General features: G+C 47.5%; 1 protein-coding gene across 1 annotated transcript in view; it reads right to left on the reverse strand.

Annotated features, from left to right (window-relative positions):
* The window catches only part of LOC145413201 (protein lifeguard 1-like), a 58,846-nt gene extending 45,437 nt beyond the window's left edge, over positions 1 to 13,409 (reverse strand). The window contains exon 1 of the mRNA XM_080282924.1: positions 13,360 to 13,409. The gene's annotated coding sequence lies outside the window, so the exon portion shown is untranslated. The remainder of the gene's footprint in view (positions 1 to 13,359) is intronic.
* Between the last annotated feature and the right edge of the window lie 3,573 nt (positions 13,410 to 16,982).

Genomic DNA, 16,982 nt, shown 5'->3' on the forward strand with positions numbered 1-16,982 from the left:
CAAGTACCTAATAGCAGGTAAGCCATTTATAATGATTTTCAATAATTATGTTATAGCAGTGTCCACTGACACCCTACCAGTAGCAAGTAGGCATGTTACTCAAGGACCCTCAGCATTTCTGGAGAATTACCACCGACTTTCACAAAACTATTGGAAGTACAATTGACCTTTATGATTATCACCAGATTTAAATTTCCTGTCTTTTTAATCTTTTTCTACGAAAGTGTTCTAAACCATTTCCTTTGACATTATTGTACTCATTACCATCATCATCATCATCATCCAGACCTCCTTTCCCACCCTAGGGCAGGGTGAGTAGCAGGAATGTCCAACTGGCCTATGTTTGCCCAATGTAGTGGATCACACGTCCATTCACCCATTATTCATGCCCAGGGAATCTTGGTTCCTGTACCCAGGAAACCATTTACTATGCTGGGTAGTAACCATATAACCAGGGTTTTTGGCAGGGTTAAGTGTCCCCCAGATACCCCTCACTAAAATCACTAACGTATGGCAAATGCTTTTTATTGTACTCAGTGTGCCAAAGTTAATGGTGCGTCCAAAGAATGCACAGAATATGTTCCATGGCTCTGACTATTACAGTTAGGTGGTTTGGTTTAAGTGTTATTTTCAGACTTAAGCCTTCTAACAGATTCCAAGGTTAGTTGTAAGCGCTCTCTTTAGCCACGGTGGAGTTTTCAATGGGAGAACAACTAATTCCAAACCGTCAGTTACCTGGTAAGTCTTGCCTTTTCAGACAAAGGCTAGACTCACCGCTGAAACTGGTTTGAATTACAAAGAGTATGTAACCAACAGAAGAATCCTCAAATTATGTTAGCTACATTGTTGTTGCTGAGCAACCCAGGTCTGTCAAGATGAACAGATCCATCAATTACAGGCAAGCAAATTCTCCAACACGGCTGTCCTGTACAGTGAACCAACCCTGTGGCTGATAGTGCCTTGCCACTTAGAGGTGTGGGGTAGAGTATGGAGGTTTGATTCCTGGATGGATGCCACATTTGTCCCTCTCCATCTTGTTAACAGGGGCACCATAGTAGGCCCCCATAACCCTGTTATTAGGTTATATGGTTACCACCCAACATTGTAAATGGTTTCCCGGTTTACAGTAAACCATTAGGCACGTCACTCTATGTTGTGACATCTGAGGTCAAATGAAGAGTACAGGTAATAAAATGTGACAGGAAGGATGGTAGAAACAGGAAGAGAAGAGCACAGATACAAAAAAGAATGGTAAAGATGAAGAAAGAAATACACAGCACCACATCAAGTGTGTGGATGATGGTTGCCACCACCTACACCCATGTTACCTGAAGATGGCAACTGACATCAGGTAATCAAGTCTTGCAGATGCTATCATGGCCAAGCCCTTTAAAAATGTCAGTGGATTTTGTTGATAAGTCATGTCTGTTTAGCATAACCTGTTCCAAATGACGTCAGGTAATCAAGTCTTGCAGATGCTATCATGGCCAAGCCTTTTAAATATGTGTCAGTGAGTTCTGTTGATCAGTCAAGTCTGTTTTGCATAACCTGTTCCCTGTCCTAACCTGGACAGCTGCCTGGCTGTCAAATGTGTGAGGTTAGGTTGGGCTAGGTTAGGTTTGGTAAAATCATTAAGTTTCCCATTGCTCTGACGTGGGATACACTGACACGCCCAGTCAGTGCAATGGTTGGTAAACAACGCAGCCAGTCAGAGATCATCAGTAAACATTGCTCCGAGCAACCTGGCTGCTTCCCGAACTACCCCAAAATGGGTATATTTTGCCTTGGGTAAGCCTAATCTCCAAAACGAGCGATTTCCGAAAATAATGAAACTCAAATTCAGTCAAATCACACTACAATCGACCAGGAATCCCACGCTGACAGCCGTCCAGTCAACATCTCTGACAGGTGTCCAGAATGACAGTGACCCGTGAGATGTGTTTACCTTGTACTAGTGCGGTGCAGTGTTCGGTGCCTGGTGTGGTGGGAAGTAAGGACGTGAGCATTGCGGGGGCAAGTGGTGGTGAGGAGATGAACACTGCCTGACCGAGTGGTAAGTGGCTACACCACATTGCGGAGTCTGATGAGGACGACTCAGGGTCAAGGACATCAGAGAAATTCCGATGGACATCACCACAAACTACAACAGCTGCTAGTGGACGGACTGATACAGCTGGGAACACTGGGCCACTGACCAGGGTTATGTACATGGTGCGTACCCAGGACCAGTCAAGGGTGTTTTGTAACCCTTAGTGTGTGTCTGATGCCCTGAATTCATCACCCTATGCCAAATACATCATGGAGGGATACACTAAGCCTCTGGGGGATGGTTCTACATTGTCATTTTCTGTCCTTGGGGCTAATGTGGATAAACAATTGCAGCCGCCTAAGACCATGACATCTTTGGGTTCCAAACGGTGGTGTGCACACGCGCCATCTATGAAGCCAGTGGTGCAGTGACAATGGGTAAAATCAGGCCCATGTCCCCTGTATTGGACACTGTGGACACTGATGCAAAGATACGGCCTGCTGATAACCTGGGATCACAGCTGTTAGAGGTGACACAGAGTCCAGTGCATTTCTCAGCCCCTGGTGCTTCTCCCTTTTCTCACTGGGTAAGGTTGGGTTATCATGGTCCCCTTCCATCCTGGCTGTTCACTGGGCATGTACTATACCCTCTGGGTGAGCATACCCGTCACATGCTTCGACCTTTTTGGACACATGCGCTTTTCTTGCAGGAACAAAACCTGGGGTTCCATGTGTAGTGGTTACCACCCTTTCAGGGACGAGATGGGTGATTCTGAGAGGTGCACCAGAGACCCAGGATGCTATATTTGTGGAAGCAATTGTCACAAGGTGGTGTCCATGATGTGCCCAGTCTATAAGAGGGCAAATGATGTCTATGACTGCCTGCAGCAGGAAGGTGCTTGCTCCAACATTAATAAGCACCTTCGAAAGCTCCACATCGTGAAGAACCGTCTACTGTTTTTTTTTTTTTTATGAGGAAGAAGGAACCAAAGGCCATGAGCCCGCAGTAACAGTTCCCTCCAAGAGAAAAACAAAATACAACAGAGAGCCAAATTCAAGATCCGATCATTTTGAGATGCCTGGACACACTGCGTTTGAAAGACTGGAGATCATAGGCAGCAGGAAATACAGACAGAGGGAGACAGTTCCAGAGCTGACCTGTTGCATAAATGAAAGACTGGGAGTAACGGTTAACTCTTGCATTAGAGAGTTGGACAGAAAAGGGATGAGAGTTTGCTGCCAGACGGGTGCTACGCGCCCGTCGTAGAGGTGGAGGAATGCAAGCAGACAGTTCAGAGGAGCAGTGACCATTAAAGTAGCGATAGAAAAGAGATAAAGATGCAACAGAGCGGCGAAGAAACAGAGGTTGAAGGGAGTCAGTAAGAGGAGGAGAGTTAATGAGACGAAAAGCCTTTGACTCCACCCTATTGAGAAGAGCTGTATGTGGGGAGCCTCCCCACACGAGAGTTGTACTCCACACAGGGGCGGATAAAACCCCTGTATAGAGTCAACAATTGTGCAGGGGTAAAGAAAGAGCGGAGTTGGCTTAGCACACCCAATCTCTTGGAAGCAGATTTTACAAGAGATGTAATATGATCTTTCCAAGATAAGTCCCGAGTAAATGAAACCCCAAGCATGTTCAAGGATGATGCATGATTAAGCTGAATATTATTAAACCACTGGAGGGTGCTCTCATGATACAGGGTCGTTTCTACGCCAACTGCGTTGCTGCCAACCGCTCTGCGGTTCTTGAGGATGGGATTTGGGAGGGCAACCTGGGACAACCTACTATCTTGGAGGTCTCCTCCAGCCCAACATCCCGGTGCAGAGGTCTTGACCCACGTCGTTGACTCTGCAGCAAAGGTGCCATCTCGCCCCAGTGCATTCCTCGCTGTCCATGCCACACACCCAGCTCACACACCCTGGAAGTGCCATTGCAGAACAAAGGAGTGGATACCCTTGTGGCCACCAGTGTTCCACCACAGTTCCCTTCCCACCCAGCTCCTGCTCAGCCACCATCTGCTTGCCATCAGGGGTATTCATCGGTGATCTGTGGTGGCAGCCAGTAGGATCCTGGACCCCTCTCCTCTGGTGAAAATCTCTTCTTGGCTCTTCTCTTGGAGGCACTGAAATTCAATCATCAAGTCCTTCTTGAAGATTTGTTCCCTACTCTGGCCTCGGTTCCTGACTGCTACTCTCAGCATCATGGTGGGTATAAGTGGCCTGAAGTTCCTGCTGTAGAATTCAGGGTCCCTTGTTCAGAAGACACAGAACTTCAAGGATTTCTTGGATGATTGGAGACATGTGGTAGCTGGAGTCTGTGAGATGAGGCTGCAGCCCTGTATCCGACTCAGCTTGAGGAGTTACTCAGTGTACAGGACAGATTGCCCTCAGGGGAGAGGAGGGGGCATGCTGCTGCCTGTTCGAAAGCCCTCCCACAGTGTGGGTATACCTCTTGCTCACTGCCCCAGCAGCCAGTTGGAGGTCTTGGCGATCAGGGTGGCTCTTCGTTCTGGGTGGACTTCGGTATTGCTGTGTTACAACCCATGCCGAGATGTGAACCAGGGGGAGATACTGCACAATTTCAATCAGCTGCCAGCCCCGGCCTTCATCACGGGAGACTTTAATGTTCACCACTGCCACTGGGATCCATCACTGTCCACCAATAATACCACAAGGTCTTCCCTCTTCCAGGTGCTTTTGGATTCACCTTGGATAGGTCTTCTCACCCCACCTGCCTTGTTCACCAGGTACAGTACTGTACTGTATGACCCTCTGACTGGACCGCTGTCAGTCCTGGACCTCTGTCTTGGGGATGTTGTCTTCCTGGGCCCTATTGTTCAGCTGGGCCCATATATGGGTAGTGACCACTTGCCTTGCTATCTTCTATGATTATCCAGAGCTTTCCCCTTTGCAGACCAGAGAATGCCATCCCTGGTGGAAGCTGAAGAGGGACAGATGGGCCGTGTTCCAGGTAAAACTGTCCTCCTGCTTTCCGGGCTGTTGGAGCACTCGCACATTATCAACCAAGAACTTTTCCGAGCTCTTAGTGGAGGTGGGGAGCAGTGTTTCAGCAGTCAAACTGTTGCTCCATTCACCAAGTGGGAGTCCCTTGGTGGTCAGAGGAGTGTGCAGTTGTGGTCATGGCCTGCCAATGGGCCTGGTATGTATGGAGCCACATTCATTGCAGGGACCTAGGGGTTGAGTATTGCTATGTCAACGCTTTATGCTCCCAGACCATCAGGTTGGCCAAACGGCAGGCCTGGAACTCTTTCTGCTCCTGCCTGTCCTTCACCACCTCTTTGACTCACCCTCCTTGAGGGATATGGCTGGCCGGTACACCACCTACTCATACTCTCTGTGCCAAGATGGACTCTGAATCATTGATGACCTCTCTAAGGCTGACTACTTGGCACTGTTTTTCCACTCCCATTTTGGACGCCCTTCTGATTTGTCCACATCCACAGTGTATGAGGAGGCAGTACTGCCTCCTCTCCTATGCCTAGTCTGAGTTGTTCCTTCAGCACCTCAGAAATAGTCACTGCGTTGTCTGCCCTCTGGTACCGCAGAGCAACTAGGGCCCAGGCTTGGTGGCTAAGGAGTTCCTGCGGCACCTTCTACCCAGCTTGCAAAATTGTCTCTTGGCCATTTACAACTTGCGCTGGGGCCAAGGTACCTTCCTCGGGGAGAGGAAGGCCTCAACCCTGCTGCCTTTCCCGAAGCCAGGCAAGGACTCATCATCACTGTCCTCCTACAGGCCCACTGCCCTCCTCTCCTGTGTGGGAAAGCTTCTAGAAAAGATGGTTGCTCGTCATCTGATTTGATGGCTGGAATCACGATCACTACTTCGGGAGGGACAGCATGGATTTCACCCGAGCCAGGGCACCCGGGATGTCCTTTGCCATGTGGAATACCTGGTACATGATATGAACAGCAAGGGACAGTACATGTTGGCCCTTCAGGAAGCTTTTGACTCTGCACCTCATCTGGGTATCCTCTACAAGCTCTCTCACCTAGGAGTCTCTGGGACGGTGTTGGCGTGGTTTGCCAACTTCCTTGCTGACAGAAGCTATGTGGTGTCCGTCGGTGGGACTGCCTCAACTCCATGTCCCATCTGCAGGGGGGTGCCACAAGAGTCGATCCTCAGCCCCTAGCTCTTTAATGTCCTGTTGTCTGATCTGCCTAGCCCCGCTGAAGCCACCACCCTAGTCTATGCAGATGATGTCACTATTATCAGCCAGGATACCACCATGGAGGGGGCCCAAAGGAAACTTCTGGCAGCTGTCAACTTCTGGAGTCTGGATTCGTCAATGGACCCTGCAGAGCAGTGCTTCGAAGTGTGCCTTGATGGCCTTCACTTTGCACTACCTGCCTTCCCAACCTGTAACCTACATCAGCATGGAAACTCCACCCATCGTTCGTGCACACAGTTTCTTGGGGTTCCATCTGGATGGGCCTGGTCTCACACAGACTACCTCAGAACCTCCTATGCCAGGAGGCTGGATGTCATGAAGAGTGTCATGGGGTCTCAACGCAACAGGAAGCCAACCATGACCTTCTCTTTGGGTACCGTAGCTACAGTACTACCATGCAGCCATCCTGGGAGGAATTAATTATGGGTGCTCTATTTATGGTCTGGCCTCCCCCACACAGCTGAGGAAACTAGACTCATTACAGGATGTGGCCTTATGCATCGCCCTAGGAGCCTTTAGTTCATCTCCCACTGTGTCTCTGCAAGAGGAAAGTGGTATCCTACCTCTCCACTTCTTCCGGTCCAAACTCACCTGTCACTGATACCAGGCCATCCGACACTCCTGCCACCACCCACTGCCAGTGATTTTCCAAGAGATAGGTGCCACTCTGGCTCACACTACACGGCCTGTGAGATCTAGGCAATCACTGATGGTCGGGGCTCTCTGGGCATATATACCAATTCCACTCACTTTCATCACCATGCCGTCAGCCACTAGCCCCTGATTCTACCTTGATGGGACCTCTCGTCTCTGGTGTCACTCCACCTCTCAGAGACCTTTGACAAATCGCGCAATGGACATCTTGCCCCAGCACTCTACAATGAACTGTCATCTACCATGTATGCAGGGTCCTTTGAAGTGTTTACAGATGGCTTGCACACTATGGCTCCTGCAGCATCAGCTGCTGCAGTTTAAGTAGTGGAACTTTCTCTCTGCTGGATATGGCATTTGGAAGCCCTCCATGACAGTGTCATGTCAGAACTCTTTGCCGTCTTCAAAGCGTTGGAATTCATTGGTACACATCTCCAGCCCCGAAAAGAAGTCATCTACAGTGACTGTCTGGCAGCTCTACACCTTACTGTTTCCCCCAAGTCATATTCAGTGCGACATTTCACTTATGGGATCCAGGCTACGCAGGCGACTTCTCCAGAGGGACTGGGTGGTTCATCTCCAGTGGGTATCGTGCCTTCCCATGTGGGCATCAGGGGCAGTGAAGCTGTTGACAAGGCAGCAAGGATGGCCTTGACTTTGACGACTAAGGAGGCCCTCCCACTTCAAGAGGCAACCTATGGCAGGATTCTGGCAACAGCTTGTGGGAAGGCCTGAGACTCTGATTCGGCAGCAGATCTCCCTGCCACCACCCTGGGAGATTACCACACAGACTCCTTGTCACCCATTGGCTTGTGCAACCTCTCGTGTCTCAGACATGGCACTCATCAGACTGCGCATTGGACACATCAGCCTAGCTTCCCATCTCCACAGCCTATGCCTGGCACCCAGTCCTTACAGAGGGGATCAAGAGGAAACAATAGCTCACTTTTTGCTATGCAGTCCACAACTCCACTCCACGTGCACTGAATCAAGGGATCGTCTGTTTGGTGTACGAGACTTCACCCTGCCAGTACTCCTTGGGGGAGTAGGTCTGAGCCATCCCCTACGACATCAAGTTCTTTGCCTTGTTTGTGTCTTCCAACAGAAGTCTGGACAACTTCATCACACCTAGCCAAGGAATCTCCTCTGAAAGCTGCTGGAAGAGTTCCTCCAACACGCTAGGAAGTGAAAGCTCTATCTCAACACTAAGAAAATCAATGAGAAAAAATATATTTTGTTTCGTAGTCAAGTGATGTAAACTACCAAAAACTGACTGAATCAATTCAAAGGTAACTTTGAATAGCTGTTAAAATTTAGGGAGTGGCACTATGTTTCCCAGAAGATTACCATGTTCTGCATACAGTATTTTTTTTTGATCCTCAAATGGTATTATTTTACATGTTGCCAAGATGCAGTTCAGGGATATTAGGCTGCCACCATAAATGCATAGGCTAGTATATTACCTAAGAATGCTATTGAACCCCCATAACCCCATTTGGAAATTGATACAGAGATAATGAATTCAATTAAAATTTCCCCAAAAGCCATACCTTGGATCTTGACTCGGCCAGTCCATGTGAAAAATGTGTGCGTTCGTACGTGTGTTTCTCCTTCTGTCAACTACACATGCGTCTGCTAGGTCTGTTTCACCCACTCACAGGCATACTTTGTCGCATGATGGTATTCTACCAATCAATTTGAAGCGCAGTCTTTGATTCCTTCTGGGTGGAAAATTCAAATCTTTCTCACTGTATTTCCAAAGTAGTAAGATGTGATCTGTCCACCGGGAGCAATACTGATTATTTTTGCGTTATTAAGCATTTCCACTCAGAACCGGAGGAAGTTGTTCAGTTACTGAGAAAACATTGTATTTCTTCTGGTAGTTTTTTATGAGATTTGAGTGATTTTGACCTTCATTTTTGTCAGAAATGCTTCATTTTGCCTCTTTTCCAATCGTGAACTTCGGAAGAATGAGGAGGTGAAATGAAGCATTTTTGACAGAAAATGAAGACAAAAATAACTCAAATCACATTAAAAAAACACCAGAAAAATATACTGCACAACTGGACCACTGTATCTCTAAGGTAAACATTCTGCTGCAGCACATTAGGTAAGGTTTGGTTTGGTTAGTTTGGGTCTGTTTGGTTAGGTTAACTTAGGGTAGGGGGGGTTTCAAGAATACCGGGTACTCCCCCAGTATCCCTGCTTGTTGTACGAGGCGACTAAAAGGCTTGGTGGTGGGTTAGTGCCCCACCCCGTAAAAAGAACTAACTAAACAAGCGAATAAAGTGCCTCGGACCAGGACGGACCATACATTGACAACTAAGGAATGGACAAAGGACATTCTGAGGGTGGGGACATGGAATGCGAGAGGAGTGAATGATGAAGTGAAAGAGAGAAAGATTGTTCAGGTGCTTGAGGATGCAAGAGTGGATATATGTGGACTGACTGAAACTAAATGGGAAGGTGAAAGGGTAAGAGAGTGGAAATATGGTTTAGGTATATGTGCAGGAGTTAATGAGAATGAGAGGGCAAGAGAGGGAGTATGTCTGTTGATATGCAAGAAGTGGAAGGAGAATATAAAAGAGTATGGAACACTGGGTGCAAGGATTATATGGGTGAGGATGAAAGTAAGTATACAAGCGTGAGCAACTGTACGTGCATAGCGCCGACAGAGGACGAGTGGCAAGAGTGAAAGATGAGTTTTGGGCGAGTGTAGAAGCATGTAGGCCTATGGACAAATCTGAGAGGAGCGGGAGAGTACTTTTGACGGGAGACATGAATGGCAAAGTGGAGAATGTACGAGTGGATGGAGCGGTTGGTCAGTGGGGTGTGCCAGCTGAAGAAGATGGGAATGGTAGTGCTTTGGTGGACATCTGTGCAGGTATGGGGTTAGCAATAGCCAACACTTACTTTCGACGTAAGATGATCCACAGGTATACATGAAGAGTAATGAGGAGAATGGATAGTGAACTTGTTGAACAAAAGGCAATGATAGACAACGTGTGTGTGGATAAGCAAATGAGAAGACAAGTGTTGGATGCAAGAGTGTGGAGAGGGTGGGGGAATGGAGTCTCGGACCATCACTTAGTGATGGCCAAGGTAAAGCTGCAGAGAAAATGGTTGAAGAGACAAAGGGGAAGACAGGAGGAAACAGCTCCTGGGAGAAGAGTGAAGAAGTTGCAAGATAGTGAGAAAATGGTGGAAGAAAGACTGGGAAGGTATGAGTCAGCGCAGATGGAAGGGGTGGAAGACGTATGTAAGAAAATCACGAAAGAGATCGGCGCAGCGTGTGAGGTGGTTTGTGGAGTGAAGAGGAGATGCAAGTGTCTGCAAGGGACAGCATGGTGGAATGATGAGGTGAAACAAGCTATGGAACAAAAGAAGAAGGCATATAGTGAATGGCTAGCAAGTAGAGGTAGGGGAGAACAAGAGGGAGAGAAGAGAGAGGTATATGTGAGCAGGAGAAGGGAGGTGAAGAGACTGATGAAGGAGAGTAAGAAGTGGATGAAGAATTTGGGAGGAATCTGAGTGTGAAATGCAGGGAGAGTAAGAAATTGTTTTGGAAGGAGGTAAAGAAAGTAAGGCAGTGTGAAAGGGGAAATAGTACCGGTAGGGGAGTGAAAGATAGGAATAATAGATTGTTGGTGGAGAAAGAAATTGAGGAGATGGACGGAGCACTTTGAGGATTTGTTGAATGTAGAGAGTGAGAACAGTGTGAGTATAAGTGGCTTGGGAATGGCTGGGAGATGAAGAGATGAGTGGAGGGAGGAAGAGATCAGTAGTGTGGAAGTAGTGGACGCAATGAAGATCATGATGGGAAAGGACCCAGGAATTGATGAAGTGTTTGGTGAAATGATAAAGTATGGGGGTGAGATTGTTGTGGAGTGGATATGGAAGTTGTGTAGATTGGCTTGGGAAGAGGGAAGGGTTCCAGAGGACTGGAAATCAGGTATAACTGTTCCTTTATACAAAGGAAAAGGGGAGAGAGAAGTATGTGGTAACCATAGGGGTATTTGCCTTCTTAGTGTGACTAGAAAAATATATGGTAGAATACTCACTGATAGGGTTAGGCATATGACAGAGGAGCTAGTTGGAGAAGAACAAGGGGGATTTAGGAAGGGAAAAGGGTGTGTAGATCAGATAACTGTTCTAAGATGTTCAGTGGAGAAGTATCTAGAGAAGGGAAAGGAAGTGTATGCTGCCTTCATGGACTTGGAGAAAGCTTATGACAGAATAGACAGGCAAGGTATGTGGAAGGTACTGAGAATATATGGAGTGGAGGGGAAATTGTTGAGTGCTGTGAAGAGTATGTACGAAGGAGATAGGGCTACACGGTGTGAGTGGATGGTGAGCTGAGTGAGTTCTTTGATCTAAATGTGGGACTGAAACAGGGTTGTGTGATGTCTCCATGGGTGTTTAATATATACATGGATGGAGATGTAAAGGAGGTGCAAGGTAGGGCAGTGGATGTGGGGGTGGCTCTAATGAATGAGGGTGAGATTTGGAAGATTCCAATGTTGCTGTTTGCTGATGATACAGTATTGTTGAGTGAAGATGAATGGGAGTCCAAGGTTTGGTGAATGAATTTGGGACAGTGTGTAGGAATAGGAATCTGAAAGTTAATGTAAACAAGAGTAAAGTTATGGTGTTTGAGAGAAATGAAGTCACAGAATGTACAGTGAGGTTGGATGGTGAGGATATGGAGAATGTGAGTGCATTCAAGTACTTGGGTAGTGTGATGAGTAAGGATGGAACGTTGGGGGATGAAGTGCGTGAAAGGGTACAGCAGGGAAGGAAGGTTGTTGGCTCACTTAAGCAGTGATGAGACATAGGGAGGTGAGTATGGAAGTTAAGAAGTCACTGCATGACAGTATTGTGATCCCTACCCTGACGTATGGAAGCGAGGCGTGGACCTAGCAAGAGGGGAACAAGTCAAGAGTGAGAGCAATGGAAATGGGTTACTTGAGAGGAGCATGTGGAGTGACATGGAGGGACAGGTTGACGAATGAAGAAGTGAAGGAACGTTGTGGGGTGGATGTGGATGTGGTTGAGAAGATTAGGAGAAATACACTGAGGTGGTTTGGAGATGTAGAGAGAATGGAGAATGAAAGACTGACTAAGAGGGTGTATGTAGGTGAGGTGGAGGGAGGGAGAGGGAGGGGTAGACCGGGAATGAGGTGGAGGGATGGAGTTGAGAGGTATGTGAGGGAGGGGGGAGTGAGTTGGGGGGAGAGTAGTCAAATGGTGGGTAAGAGCGACTTGGAGGTGTTTTGTCTGCAGCCATCCTTTGCGGGATTAGGGCGTCGGGCTATAGATAGATAGATAGATAGGTTAGGTCTGTTTGGTTAGGTTAGGTTAGGTCAACTGGTTGTGCAGTATATTTTTCTGGCAGTTTTTTATGTGAGCTGAGTGATTTTTGCCTTCGTTTTCTGTTGAAAATGCTTCACTTCACCTCCCCGTCCAGTCAAAGTTTATGTTTCGAAAAGAGGCAAAATGAAGCATTTCTGACAAAAATGAAGGTCAAAATCACTCAAATTTCATCGGAAACTACCAGAAAAATATACTGCATAACCTGGGGATTGTATTCGCAGCTTGTAAAAATATACCCCTCAAACTTGTGGATCCATGTTAATTATGGGTTTCTCTCATCAATAGCAACAACTTTTTCCTATAATGTTTCCTCCGAAGACGTGTGTTAGGCTATCAGACGGTGAAGTTTAGTTAGGCTAAATGAAGTTAGTGTCTAAAATCAAAAATTTAGTTGTCTTGTTTTCTTTAAGTGGTGTGGTTTGGTTAAATGGGGTTAAATTAGCACTGTGGTGGGTCTAAAGGTGATCCCAAGTCAGATCAAACTTTTTTTTTTTTAATGAAATTCATTTTAACCATTATGCTTCTCCCTGGATTTACCCCACCAAAACCCCACATTCCCATGGGTCCCCATTGTCCATAAGGGGGTGGAGGGGGAGGAAGAATGGAAATGAGCAATTTCCGAAAATGTCAGAACAAGAATGGAGGCAAGGAAAAATGGAAATACAAGTTCCACATGATGTGTCAATGTCAAATTAATCATCATACAAAAACATCAGTACAGCCTTACTAACTGGTAAATTAACAAAGATAACTATGCTTGACTTACAATGGAATTACCTCACAATGGTACCGGTACCGGTATCAAGAATATTGCAGAAGGGGATGATCATATTTAGCGTACAGCAACTGAACACTGGGTCATGGAATTCTCTACAGATACTTATGATTGTTGCCGGAGTGAAAATATACCAATATAATGGCATGTCAAGCTTCCTATTGTTAAATATACCAAAATTATAAGAGTTAATCTGTCATGTGATACTGTGTTATGACGCAGTTCCCTTCCAAACATTTCCTGGTACCGCTCATCAATACACATTTTTCCTATTGCTATCGATATTTAACATTTCCCAATTACACGAATGTATTACCTGTGAGTTCATGATAGCCTTACCTGGTTTAAATCCCAAAAATATGTACCGAAAAAAAAAGGCAAAGGGTCCAACCACAATCAGCTCTTCTACCCAACGTTCAATAGGTCGACTCTTGACTAGTTGATTCCGTCTGCTGCTGAGGTGGCGCAGCGTTGGGGTTGTCAAATCTAGTCACAATCATCTGCTGTCAAAAAGCGCTAGAATGTCGTTAAATACAAACATATCCAGAAAATCAGTTGAAAAAAAAGCTATATCTTTAGCATATTACTAAAACCGTGCACGCATTTTTAGAATACAACTAGATTTCTTATTTCTTGACAATGACAATTGTTGCTAAATGACAAAGCGCTAAACTGGCAACTCTGCGGCCGCGGCTGTGATTCAATTACAAATGCTAGAACCATCTTGCACTGCATGGAATGCGCTATATCCAAAACTATCTCGCATTTGCACAGAATACTGTAAAGTAATATAAATAAGTTCAGAAGGAGATGGGATACTGTTATGCTGCGTACTCAGGGTTCAACTCCTTGCCCTCTGAGTACGAGTAACTGATTTGGGTTCTTCAGGACCGGGTCTAGAGCATGCAACCAAAGGAACAAGGCTCAGACACAGGCTAACCAGTCTTACACGTATATTACCACAAAAAGATGCAAGTGCAGGAAACAGTACAAATGACATAGAACAAACTCAATATTAATAAATAAGAATAGGAGCTGGACTACAGGAGACCGGTAGCTGCAGGTGTCGCCCAGGTGTGGGAAGCGTCCCGGCGTCCCGTCAGGTGTGCGTTCTCGCGAGAGGCGCAGGTCCCTGGTTGTGGGATGGATCGTCCGGTGTGGGCTGCGGGGCGGCGTTGAGGCTCCTCTCTGGTGGGGTCTTGGTGCGTGTGGCGGCCCGTGGGGCTGGGGCCGAATAGGGCAAGCAGGCGCGCAGCTCTGCGCCTGCCCTTGAAGGAGGAGGACGGCTCGCCGGTGGGTCTGGGTAGGTCCTGGCCTGGAGTCTTTGGAGCGTCCTTTGGTCGCTGGGGGCTGCGGTCTCGTTGGCGTCGAGAGGCCATCAGGGACTGCCTGCGGCATCTCATCCTCGAAGGAGTCCGGCAGTAACTGGTGACGTTGGGGCGCCGGCTGTAGTAAGCTTTTTTACCAGGCTCACGATGGAGCCGCTCCAGACATTCTTCAACAGGGACTCCGCCGGGGAGCAAGCTCTGCCCCTAGGGGTATTGGGGGAGTGAGAGGGGCATCCCACTCGGCCTCTGGAGGAGTGAGGCAAGCAAGGGATGCTGCCCTCGAAGGGAGCAGCTGGGGTAGTGGACAAGGGAAGTACGGTGGACATGCCCTCCCCGATGGGCACAGTGGGCGCTGCTGTGGTTCCACTAGTCCCTGGGAGGGCAGGTGAGGGAAGTACGGTGGATATTCCCTCCCTGGCAGGCATGGTGGGCATTGCCGTGGTCCTGCTCCCGGTGGGGCTGCAGACAAGGGAAATACGGTGGACGTTCCCTCCTTGACGGGCATGATGGGTGCTGCCGCAGTTCTGCTTTGCCCTTGGATGGCAGGTGAGGGAAGTACAGTGGACGTTCCCTCCCCGGCAAGCATGGTGGGCATTGCCGCGATCCTCCTCCCGGTGATGGAATGCAGACGAGGGAAGTATGGTGGACGTTCCCTCCCCGACGGGCACGATGGGCACCACTCAGTTCTGCTTTGCCCTAGGACAGCAGGTGAGGGATGTACGGTGATGTTCCCTCCCAGGCAAGAATGGTGGATGTTGCCGCAGTCCTGCGGGGAACTGAGAGAGCACAAGTCCCACCCTGATCCTGGTGAGTGCTGGTCTGGCTGGAGAGTAATGTGGCAGGGTGGTGTACTGCCTGCTGACTCTGTTGAGGGGAAGAGGGGCGCACGGTGGCGAGGGACATAGGCCCGTCTAGCTTAGGCCCTTTACGCGCCTCCTTGTGGTCTCTCCCTGGGGTGGGTATTTCGTCATCCCATCTGCGTGCCTCACTGTGGTCTCCCCTTGGGGTGGTTATTTCAGGTACTCCTATATTTTGATAGACTTAATTACCTACAGCAGGCTAGTAAACAACTGTTTACTAAAATCTGCGATATAAATCTGATTGCACTTGCATTTGCTTATCTTATTGTACTATGACAAAACATAAAATACAAATGCATTTTCTTTAAAGGCACATGTAGTCACCTCTACTTTTCCAAAGTGCTGAATCTAGCACTGATAACTGCACTGGGGGCATGGATAAGCAGCACTTACAAGACTGTGACAGGACTATAAGATTAAGACAAAGACAGCACACAAGAAGACTCTCCCCCGCCCCTCAAACCTCCAGCCAGAACTGGCAGGACAAACTAAGGAACACCATGCAGTATAGAAAAGAGTAGTGTGAAGACTAGGATAAATTTAGTATCAAATCCTTACCACTCACATGTCTGTTCTACACCTGAAACTCAGTGGAAGGGGCACCATGAACTGTTAGCTACGTCACTGGGTAGTATATTCCACTTGTCCATTCCCTAATTACAGAGACCAATTCCAACCTATCTCTTTCCTAAAACGAAATTTTGGCAGAAACCATCACCTGGGCTTTGTCCTGTCTGTTCACTTTTAAGACCTTGATTATTAACTCTTTTATGCCACTTAATCATTTCATTCACTTAAACTATCTACCTGTTTACAAGTATGTATAGCCAAGGGGTGGCTACTAACAAATCGACTCCATGTTGCCCTGCCCCCTGCCATTTCACTGCCCTCCCCTCAACTCACACACCCCTCTCTCATATACCTGTCCACTCCATCCCTCCATCTCATCCTCAGTCTCCACCTCCACCTCATTCACATACTTTCTCCTCGTTAGTCTCTTGCTCTCCACCTTCTCCACATGGCCAAACCACCTGCTTTATTTCTTCTAACGCATTTTACCATATTCACATCCACACTGCAACGCTCCATCATTTCCTCATTCGTAAGTCTGTCTCTCCATTTAACTCCATGTGCTCGTCTCAAATAACTAATTTCCACAGCCCTCACCCTGGATTTGTGTCCTTCCAAGGTCCAAGCTTTGCTTCCATACGTTAGAGTGGGCACCACAATATTATTATGCAGCGACTTTTTTTACATCCATGTTCACTTCCCTATTTCTTATGACTGCATGCAATGAACCAGCTACTTTTCTTCCCTGCTATACCTTTTCAAGCACTTTGTCTTCTAAACTTCCATCCTTACTCATCACACTGAGTAAGTACGTAAATGCACTCTCATTTTCCATCACCTCTCTATCCAGCCTCACTGTGCATTCAGTTGTAATGACCAGAGCAAAATTTAACAAATTAATCACTGGTCTGGCCGGGATTCGAACTCAGGCTGTCACACTTGATGCATGCGCATGTTACCACTGCCAAAGAGAGGATCCCCCGCTTTGCTCCCAAACAACGCGGGCTTTTGTAGACCCCATTACATCGCTTTTCTCCCCATGGCGATTAATTTGGTCAGTTTTGAACACACGGTAGCGTAGCATCAGAGGCCACCATTGGGGATGCTGCAGACATCACCGAACAGCTCATCACCGGGATGTAAGGACTAAGACGCTGTCAGCTATCCAACAACATCATTGCCCTCCAAGCCTCACCTCACATCC

This window comes from Coenobita brevimanus, chromosome 95 (assembly GCF_032717465.1).
Source record: "Coenobita brevimanus isolate Jiangsu-jjx chromosome 95, ASM3271746v2, whole genome shotgun sequence".
NCBI classification, from domain to species: domain Eukaryota; kingdom Metazoa; phylum Arthropoda; class Malacostraca; order Decapoda; family Coenobitidae; genus Coenobita; species Coenobita brevimanus.